The sequence below is a fragment of the Emydura macquarii genome, unplaced genomic scaffold (genome assembly GCF_026122565.2).
Source record: "Emydura macquarii macquarii isolate MOO-44397 ecotype Brisbane River unplaced genomic scaffold, CSIRO-AGI_Emac_v2 contig_2636, whole genome shotgun sequence".
Lineage (NCBI taxonomy): Eukaryota > Metazoa > Chordata > Testudines > Chelidae > Emydura > Emydura macquarii.
Window position 1 is genome coordinate 31,199,348 of NW_027132773.1, and position 9,088 is coordinate 31,208,435.

The window sequence follows — 9,088 nt, forward strand, 5'->3', positions numbered from 1 at the left end:
GCAAAACTATCTTTCAAGTCATAAAGGGTTTTCTTTTTTCACTTAACTAATGCTTAAAAATAAAAATGTACAATTAAATTTAGCTTCAGGCAAACTAAAATATTATCCATCAGAGGTGTCACACTCAATTCTTTCTGCATATATATCAAAATGTCAGTTATCCCCAATGCTTTTCAAAATCTTATTAATGCTAATTTCTTTCATGGAAAGACTAGTGGTTTTACTTCTCAGTAGTTTCCATAAAACTGGAAAAACAAATTCCACATTGTAATTCAGCAAGATACCTTCTTAAAAATCAGTTTATTTCTATGCCTGCTGCTAAATATAGAACTTCAGACTCGGAGTTTTGATCATCCTTTCATTGCCTACTACTGTATATTGGTATAGTGATTCCTATTAAAAAAATAAAATTCAAAAGAGATTGTCTAATTGAACACAAGTGGCCAGACTCACTAGCGTGTTACTACAATTTTATTTTGGTGTAACTGTTGAAATCAATGGAGTTACACCAGTGTAAAACTGGAGTGATGTAGCAGTGAGTCTGAGCCAAGATTTTCGTATCTCAACTATTTTGATACTTGCAGATTGGAAGTTTTTTAGTATAAATTATCATTCCGACATTTGACAACATTATCAAATGTTTGTTAGGACTTTTCACAAAGTAACAGAATCTAAAAGATATAAACAGTTATCACTGACATGATTGAAAACATTCAGAATCAAACTTTCTATACAATAGATTCTATCACAAAACATACAGAATATGTTTTCTAAATAACCAATAAGGCCAAATCCTGCTCAATTCTACTGAAGTCAGTGGAGTGACACTGATGTAACTGAAATCAGAATTTGGCTTTTATTGGATATGTGTAGTAGAACTGACTGGTGGATATCAACCCTTTTCACTGAAACCTTTGCGTTTTAGAGTTTGTTTGCATTCCATGGAGGAACATTTTGAGCATTTTTTTGCAAAACTATGTTGAAATGTTCATTTTCTGCTCAAAAGATCTGGTGTTTGATTCTGCCTTCCCTCCCCCTTCCCCCCTTTCTCTTTTTCTCTGGTGGGAAGAGACCTGAGAACCCTGGCCCTCAGAAATTTCCCAGACAAACCTTTGTTAAAATTGATACATCTCTGCAAAAATTTCAGCTTGATGAAACACCATCTTTCAACTGAAGTATATTTAGTTGAAAATGTTCCAACAGCTCAAATGTTAACTCCTCCCTTGATATTTTATTTATTGCTTTTATTTTAAGATTACTGTGAACAACAATTTTCAGTTTTCAGATTTTTTTGTCATTCTTATTCTTTTGATATTTAAATATATTTTCTGCTACTGAAGTTCCATCCAGGCCACTCATGCCCCTGGCATTGAAATTCAGATCACACATCAAATATACAAAAGATATTGACAAAGACTATGGCCCAGAAAACTGACAAATTTCCTGTATATACCACCTGGTTCACAGTTCTATCCATACAGAACTGCCTCCAAAGGTCACTGATTTTATGAATACATATGTAACAGCTACATTAAAAGCTACATTAAAAAATAAGGTTGCAAAGTCATATGATGCAATCTTTAATTACATGATCACACACAATTTTTTCTACTGGAATCCTGACTCGTTTATTGCATGGGATGGATGGTGCTGACTTAATGAGCAGCTATTCAATATTTTGTTTTTTCCTTATTGTTCAATGTGTGGCCTCAGGCCTTATGTACTGCATACTATTCAAACCCTGCCCTGAAGACAGAATTATTATTTTCCTTTTGAGTTTTTCAATAGCATTCATCACTGTAGTATTTGAGTGCTTCACAATCATTAATAAATTTATCTTCACAATGCCCCAGTGAGGTGATGATATTATCCCCATTTTACAGATGGGGACTTGAGGCACAGCTAGATTAAGATCAAAATCTCTACACTAATGTTGTATGCCTACTTTGAGATGCCTGGGTGTTGATTTTTTCATAATACTTATCAATATAAATGCTCAAAGCACAGTTCCCATTGACTTTAGTTGCAGGTCTGAGAGGTTGGCACTTCTTCAAATCAGACCCCAGGGTGTCAAGTCAGGCAGCCAGAAAATGAGGAACACATGATTAATGACCACTGGTGAAAAGTTTGGTTTGTCTGGTTTGTCTTGCTACCCATAAGAACTCTGGCACAGTCAGGGAGAGAATCTAGTTCTCTGGGGCATCATTCAATGTCATAACCATGGGACCACCCTTACTCTTTTGAAATCCACTGCCTCATTCAGTACTAAACCTTTCAATTTTCTCAATATGAGGCAGGGATTCTACAGACAACAGCAGCCTTCACTTCTTTGACTCCAGAGTAGGTCCATAAAGTCCACTCACTGCCAAATTTCAAGTCCCTGCTCCAAAGCCTGGGGACATAATAGAGGTCCTCAAAGAAAAGGTCATCAGAATTTTTTTAATATTGCAAACAGCATATTTTTCTAGCCTCATGCTGGGAAATGACAGTATCATTCTGGCTGAAATATAATATATACATTCCCATTAATCTAGCCCATATTTAGGCAGAATTTCCCTTCCTGTTCTCATTCTTCAGAACAGGGGAGAGCAAGTAGCTCATAGTAAATAACATTAAAACCTTTTTAAAGAACACAAGTCAATGATCTCTAATTACTTCAAGAGTAAATGAATCTTCTGTTTTCTACTGTGTAAAATATTCCTATTTTTAAAAAACATGGAGGATTTGTTTGGGGTTAAGTATCAGAAGAAAGATGAGGAAGAGAGACAGCTGGTCTAGTTGTTTCAAGTTGAGCAAGTCATTTGACCTCCTTGCTTCAGTTTCCCAGTCTGTAAAATAAGGCCAGTATCGGGTACCTCACACAGATGTCAGGGGAATTAATTGGTTAAATATACAAAGTACTCTGAAAATGTAAAGTGCTATGTAAGTGCTAAGCACTGAACTAGTTATAATAAAACTTCCTTACATGCTGTAATTCTTTGGTTTCAGTGCACTCTAAATCAGAATATCATCGGCCCTGTTTGGAAGCATGACTTCAGTTCTTCTTGTTCTTCCAGGCTGAGGAGGGGGCATGTTTTTGGTCAGAGTTCTGTTTGCTCTGTCTGAGCTCAAACACAGTGAGCAGAGTTCTGGGCAATATGCTTTACAAGCAGTGGGCATCAGCTGGAGGGAAGAATCAGAGTCTTAGCAATCACTGCTAGTTATGAGCCTAATTGTGCACTTGAGTATTGCCACGGAAGATGCCTAAATTCCTGCAACTTACAAGTTATTTCATTTGTATTTGCAGATTAGCTTGGGGAAGTTTCTCTTTGTGGAAGGGGTAAAAAAGAGGTAAAAAATGAGTGGAAATGAATCAATTACATCTATATATTCTAGAAGAGTAAGATTATTTTTAAAAAGCAGGGGGACAGGGAGATCTAGATTAACACTGAATCAAGCTTTTAAGGGATCCAAAAATATGGGGAACAATTTACTTACGTGACACAGCTGCCTCATTTAGTAAAGCACACACATTGTGCTGAGTGATTGTGACCAAAAGCACCCCTGTATTCACATCCTACACACTATTACAATAATCTTTGTAAAATATGTCTTGTGAGGTATCATTTAAAAATTAATAACACACTGATCATCAATATTCTTGTGTAATGTATGTATGAAATGTGTATTAAGAGTTATTAGTATATACTGAAATTATGACTACCATGTATTTACCAGACAAGTCTGGGGAATGAGTAAGATGGTTTCTCAAAGACAAAGGACAAGCTGACTCCTCTAGTCAGGTGTCATCAAAACTGACTAGCAATCACCTGTCAAATGGCCATTCTTTGGCAAGGAGGGGAGGCAGGAAAAGATCAATGTGCATTTTAGCAAACAACAACATAGAACCTCTTTCACCACAGGACTCCATGTCTCTGTTCTCACAGCTGGAATGAACTTAATCTAGGGATAAACATCAGGAAAATGCATTTCAAAGGGTGACTGGACTATAAAAGTGAGGGACAAAAACACCCTAAGCTCTCTCTGTCTCACACACACACATAAGAAGACAAAGTAACCAGCCCTTTGACTTTGGGTGGAGATCCTGACCTAAGAATTTGGGCAGCCTGTGCTTAGGATTTTAGCTTGAACCAAGTCTAGCTTTTTAAGTTTCAGCTACTAGAAAGCATTTTATCTTTATCTTTCTTGTAACCATTTCTAACTTTAATTTCTTATTCTTGTATTCACTTCAAATCCATCTCTTTGTAGTTAAATAAACTTGTTTTATTTTTAATCTAAACTGAACTGTTTCATAACTCCGGTTAAAGTACCAAACTGTTGAATATTGTCCCTTTACAGAGGCAACAGACCTTTAATATCTGAACTGCCCAGGAGAGGGCTGAATAGTGAGAAACACATTTTGGGGAAAATTTGGGACTAAGGGTATGTGGTGGTCACCCTGCAGGTAGTAACCAAGGCTGATGGAAGCCAGAGCTCAACTGGAGCGTTGCGGACAGGCTGCTGGGGTCAGAGTTGCTGGACCAGGGCTGGAACTATACACAGACACTCAGGGTGTGATTTGTATGTTGTCTGGCTGTTTGTGACCAGCCCTGGTTAGAAGCTACAACAGCAAAACTTTGTGAGACACCCAAGGTTGCAGGGAAAATGGTGACATAACCCCTCGCTGGTCTGTGTTACAGCCCCAAAATGTGACAGTGATAGTTGCTTTTATTTCACAAATTACTTTAAACATAAGATCTCTTCAAAATGGGACATTTTGTGTTTGTTTCTGTGAAGTGCTGACCATGAGTGACTCCCATCAGCGTTGTTGGTGCTCAGTTCTTTTCAGGATCAAACTCTTCAAGGTAGATTTGACTTGTCCAGCAGCAGTGAGAAAGCAGCATGAAGTGAACAGAGTTGCACAGTAGGAAACGTATGTAAGCAGACACTATTTCATACTTGATTACCTACTCTGGGTAGGTTTACAGCAAGCACCAGCTATGACATATTGTTATTTGAATTGCATTGCACTGAATCTGTTCCCTGGCAAGCAAGCTAGCTTAAGGCTCAGCTCTGCAATATTAATGCCAACAAAACTCCCACTGAAGTCAATGGCTTTCCTGGCATTAGGACTGTACGACTGGATCCTTCAATTCTAGTGAACTCTGCCTTACAGTTTTCATAATGCATTGAACTAAATATTTTGAAAAAATATAAGTTTTCCATGGAACATGCCCTAGAGTTCAAACGCAGCCTGACAAAAAAAAACTTTCATTGGTTTCCACAGAAGTCTTGGTTCAGTAAGAACTGCAGGATTTGACTAGTCTATTCAGATTTATTTAGGTTCCTGTACCAGGCTCATCACCATCGTATCTGAGCAACTTCCAGAAGTGATGTCACTTTCTCTTATCCTAAAATGTATCATAAAATGGTGTGAGCAGTTTGGGGGGGGGTGGTTATAAATTATATGTACACTCTGCTGTACTTTCATATGAATTAAAGCAAGGTGGACTTGCTTTTGGGACAGGAGGTTTATATGGATTCTAGTCCTTGTGGGAGGTCATTTCATAATCTTGGACCAGCCCTTGAGGAAGATCCATCTCCTGTACAGACTAGCTCCACCCTTGTGTTTGGCAGCTGCAATGTGCCTGAGGAATGAGTTGATCACCATGGTCATTAGATGATCTGGGAAGGATGGAGGAGGGAGTATACCATACAGGCAGCCACAGCTGGGCTAGAGGCATTATGCCTGTTCCTGGTCTCTGAAGCCATTATCCTTATAAGGACACAGGGAAGATCAAACATGCTAGCCACCAATGACAGTTACACCTGCCAAGTAGGTATAGCAAGTTCTCCTGTTAGTGCTGCTTTGTAGCCACTTGCCAACGCACAAGGGTGGGAGTGTAGACGTGGAAATAGTTGCAGGAAAATAACTATATGCCTACTTCATCAGGGCATGCCTTCTATGGCCTGCTGCGTGCCAGCAGCCCCACCACTCTGTATGTGCTCAGGGAATGCAGGCAGTTGCATTATGGCTGTCACCCAGCTGCTGCCCAGGACTTTATGTACTATGCTTTCTCAAGCACCCATGGTGTTTCTGGAGGATCTGCACTACACTTATGAAATTTACTAAATATTAAACTGATACAGAGCCATCAGGCCTGCTTGCACATCAGACCTGCCCTCCATTCACTACATTGGTTTCCCACAGAATGTCGATAGATGGCTTCACTGGCCTTTGCTCAAGATACCTGAAAGGCTGAGCACCTCGCAACCTGAGTCTTAGATTAGCACAAAGTCTACAGTATTTGAGTGGTTAAAATAGCCCTAGGTTGTCAGGGAAAGTGGTAGGCTTTCCAGCGCACAGCCTTTCAGAACTCATCCAGGTTCATAGCACCTTGATGAACAAAATAATACTCATCCTTTGGAAATATCATGATACTGTATTTTATTTCCTTTTGTATGTCTTATTTGTGCAGTCAAAGAATGAAGAGCTTAAGGAAGACAAATAGAACTTACATTCCCCCCCTGCCTAAATATAATATGTCCAGTGCTTCATTATGGCACTTCAAGAGTAAATAACTGTTTATGTATCTGTTGCATAAGACATAACAATATTAATTATGAGAGCAATCCCCAAATGTCATGTGAAATTCAAAATTGTCTCTTAAGAGCTGATAATAGGTACCAAACTCACAAATACATATTATAAATGATCTTAGCAGTAATAGTTTAAAAAGAGACAAATTCATTTCCTCTTTCTCTGTTGGATATTTACATAACCATTCCATGCAACGACAGCAGATTAGCTCTCTAAATGTAAACAACAAAAATCTGCTCCTGAATGTTCATATGCAATGGGAATTAGGCAGAAGTGTCTTGGGGAAGAAATTAGCTACCATTGTAATTCATGAATAAAATTAAACAAAGTGATCACATGGCTAAAAAAAGGTAACTTACACCTTCCATAATACAGTTCTTCTGTCTTAACATTACATTTACTATTAGTAGAAATCTTCAATATTGTTCCATTGCTGTAACCAAGGGCAGAATTGTGCCCATTTTCCTGAAAAGAACGGCTCACTTTGCAAAATAATTCTGTAAGTGAATAGATAGAAGTGGACTCCTAATTGTTTTAAATGATCCTCTAATGTTGCAAAGTGCAGCCTAGTAACTGGGACTATCCCCATGTGGAATGGCTCTTGAAGAATGCTAGCAAGACTGGAACAAAAGGGAGTTTGAATGAAAGCAGGGAGGGGTTTCAAACACAAAGGGCCAAACCTGTCTTTATTGTGGGCAGATTTAGGTCAATGGAGTTGCACTAAGGATGAATCTGGCTTGAGTTTTTTGAACTGTGCATTAGAGATTTCAACTAGGAGAGATGAGAGATGAGCATAGAAAGCATCTGGTTGTGTTGGAAAGAGGAACTAAGAATTGCCCCAGAAGACATTGGTAAGAAAAACTTTGGCTCTTAGCTGTTTTCATTTAGCTAAACAAATTTCTGTTCAGATTCCAACTGCAAAAACTGTATGCTTAAAAATGAAAGTGAAATAAATTATAACGTATTAATCCTTATCTGCTGTTTATTAGTTTTCTCTCTGAATTGAAATAACCCATTTCCCTGGAATCCAGTACGCTGTCTGGTTAGTGCAATAGTTACCTATTATAGGTACAGTGTGCAAAATCAGAAATCAAAAGGCTCTTTAGAAGAAAGGCAAAGGGAATAAATGAGCAGACATTTCAGAAGGGAGTATAGCAGACATGGGAACATAATCAAACGGGAAATGGGAGCAGTAGCAATGAGATACAGGCAGAGAAGGTGCCTGAAGGTGAGAGTGACGGACCTGAACTGCATACAATAGACAATAGGAAACAGTGGAATATTTTTACCCACAAGTTGGAGAGGACAAGGAGTTGATTCCATGGATAAGCTTTGTTCATCTCCTCCTGAGGTGAGGTGCTGCACAATGCTAGAAACAGAGACAACTCGTACCCGTCAATAGTGCGGGGGGACGGCAGAGTGAGAGTAATGACTTCAGCAGATGTTACTGAGCATACTCAGTATAAGCCAAGCAGCAAATCTGGAGAGGCACGTGACCATGCCTGCCCATTCCCCAAGTGTCACGTCTTGCTAGAAATGTGTGTGCATATGTAGCATTTTTTGCTCTGTCAATCTGTGACTGCTCTGCATCCCTGGGTTTCGCCCCAGTGCCTGTTTCCCCATGCCCTGGGCTTTTTTTCCTCACCCAATGTTTTTGATTCCCTTTTTACCCCACAGCACTCTGCACACTGCCCCACCACTGTCTCCGTTTTCCACTCTGTGTTCAGTCTCTCCAGCTGAGGGCTGCAGTACCTTCCCCTCTCCTGTCCTCTTCCCTCCCCACCCTCCATCCCCAAATTTGGAAGGGGGCTGACAGTTGTCTTCTGTGATTGATCCCATGTGCTCCTGACCTGACGCACTTTTGGGAATGGAACTGGCCACCCCTGGCTTACCTTGTTTCTCTTCCACTGTAGGCATCAGTTTCATGGGAGAAGTCATTATTGCCTCCACACCTAAAAGTTGCAGATGGAACACGTCCCCACTCTTGCTCCCATATGATAACACCTATGATAGGAAGCAATTGCAGGGATTCAATTGATATGTTCTGTACTGTGAACAAAGAGAGCACTTGAATCTTCAGAGGAGCCATTTAATTCACTTTAATTCACCCTAAATTCACTTTAATAAGAAAAAGAGAGCAGAGTTTCTGGGTGCCATGGGAAGATGGGTGACTCTGAAATACTGGATAATTTTTGATGAGCTTTGAATAAGCAAACAAATTTCCAAGGACTTATCCACCCCCACCCCCAGCTTTGCCATGTTCATCTGTCACTAATAATCATTCCAAAGGAGAATTATGAACCAAGCAAACAGGATGAGAGGCAGGACCGTGCACAGACACTGTATGCTTTGGGTCAGAGAGCCCAGTCCAAAGTCCCTGATCCACTTTAATGCCACTTCACCCCATTTTGAAGATTGATTTGACTCATAGGCTCTGTGCTGGCCCTCTGCACAGGAGTGATTTTCAACCCTTTATTAATGTTTTCCTTAGGAGATTTGTTTCCATTT